Source organism: Momordica charantia (assembly GCF_013281855.1).
Source record: "Momordica charantia cultivar OHB3-1 chromosome 5 unlocalized genomic scaffold, Mcharantia_2.0 BLBB01000005.1, whole genome shotgun sequence".
Classification (NCBI taxonomy): domain Eukaryota; kingdom Viridiplantae; phylum Streptophyta; class Magnoliopsida; order Cucurbitales; family Cucurbitaceae; genus Momordica; species Momordica charantia.
Genome location: NW_028275163.1, coordinates 18608108 through 18610088, shown reverse-complemented (window position 1 = coordinate 18610088; position 1981 = coordinate 18608108). Strand labels below are relative to the sequence as shown.

The following is a 1981-nucleotide window of genomic DNA, read 5'->3' as shown; positions in this document are numbered from 1 at the left end:
CTATGCCTAAAGATTTGAAAACTGGTAATGGCATAAGATTAATGCTAGCGCCTAGATCACATAATGCCCTACCTAAGTTTTTTCCTCCTATGGAACATGGAATGGTAAAACTGCCAGGATCATTACATTTCATGGGTAGCGGGCTGCCTACAGCTTCACTACTACATTTTGTCATGGCTACCAGTTCATGCTCTCCTATTTTTTTCTTCCTAGAAACTATATCTTTCAAAAACTTAGCATAATTTGGCATCTGTTCTAGAGCATCTACTAATGGTATATTTATATGCAGTTGTTTTAAAATATCTAAAAATTTTCTAAACTTGGAATCATTATTTTTCTTTACTAATCTTTGTGGAAACGGGGGAGTAGGGGTAAAAGAAGGCTGTACCTGTGGAGGAACACTCGGGGTGTCCTCATTACCTTTTCTAATATTTTCTTTTTCTGGTGTTGTTGGATTTTCTGGTATCTTTACAATTGGTTCAGTGGACGGAATCTGTACATCTGTTGTTGGCATTGTTGGTCCATCATATGCCAGTCCACTCCTGAGGGTGACAACTTTGCACTGTTCTTTCCCTTCTCGTTTTGGTAATTCAGTATGGCCTGGAAAAGAACCTTGTGGTCTATTCTTCAATTCATTGGCGAGCTGTCCCAATTGGGTCTCGAAATTCCTCATTGATGCCGCTTGGGATTGTATCACTGCGTCGGTTCGGGCCATGTACTCCTTCATCATATTCTCAAGATTTGAGTTGTTATTTTGAACTGGTGGAGTCTGTGTTCTCTGATTGTACTGCTGTTGCGGTGGTGGGATGTATTGCTGTGTAGGTGGAACATAGGGCTGCTTGTTCTGTTGGCTCTGCTCTTGATTAAAACCGCTTGAACCTCCTTGTCCTCCCCATGAGAAATTAGGGTGGTGCCTCCAACCTGGGTTGTAGGTGTTCGAATATGGGTTAAAGTTCCTATTGTTCCCATGTCCTACATAAAAAACAGAAGCAGGGTTATGTGGACAATTATCATAAATATGGTTTTCACTGCAAAATGAACAAATGAGATCGTTGACTTGGCAAACAGGGGCAGGAGTGCAATAATCCGACTGCACAGGTTGTATCGGCGTGACTAATGGATTTTTTATTCCCAATGCCATCTCTTTTAGCCTCTGGTTCATTGTAACCATCTCTTTTTGCATCGAGGTCGCAATGTCCAGAGCCAAAACTCCAGCTGGATCTTGCTTCTTTGGTGCTGCCCTAGATCTTTGCGAACACCATAGTTCGTTGTGTGAAGCTAAGTCATTTAGGATGTCAACTATCTCGTTGAATGTCTTCTTTGTAAAGGCTCCGTTGGCAGCATTGTTTAGCATCATCTTAGTAGGATGATCTAAGCTTCTAAAGAAATGTTCTATCTGGATGCATGCCGGCAAGCCATGGTTCGGACATTTCCTGATTAGTTCTTTAAATCTCTCCCACGCCTCGTGAACAGGTTCACGATCATACTGTCTAAAGGAGATGATCTCCTCTCTGATATCAGCGTGGCGAGTAGGTGGGAAGAATTTTGTTAAGAACTTCTCCACTAACGACCCCCATGTGGTGATGGATCCCGGTGGAAATGCATTGAGCCATGCTCTAGCTTGGTCCTTCAAAGAAAATGGAAAAAGTGTTAGTCTCAGAGCATCGTCTGTTATACCAGGTAATCGAAATGCATTTGCAATTTGAATGAATGATTTCAGATGATCATGTGGATCCTCATGTTCCTGCCCTCCAAAATGTCCAATTGTCTGCAACATTTGGAACATCATTGGTTTAAGCTCAAAGTTTGCGTGGGCTGGAATAGGGTTGACTATCCCTGAATCAAAGTTCTGAAAAGCCGTGGCGGCATATTCTCGCATTGCCACGTCTCTGTTGTCCGCCATCTGGATATGGTTGAATTCATCATTTCTTGCATGATCCCTCATATTACCGTTAACAGCAGGTGGATCAACCGGATCACG

General features: G+C 42.5%; 1 non-coding gene across 1 annotated transcript; it reads left to right on the top strand.

Annotated features, from left to right (window-relative positions):
* Positions 1-1412: 1412 nt before the first annotated feature.
* On the top strand, positions 1413-1519 carry LOC148211492 (small nucleolar RNA R71). The gene has a single exon (XR_015791179.1). It is a non-coding gene; the product is annotated as a small nucleolar RNA R71 (small nucleolar RNA).
* The last annotated feature ends 462 nt before the right edge of the window (positions 1520-1981 follow it).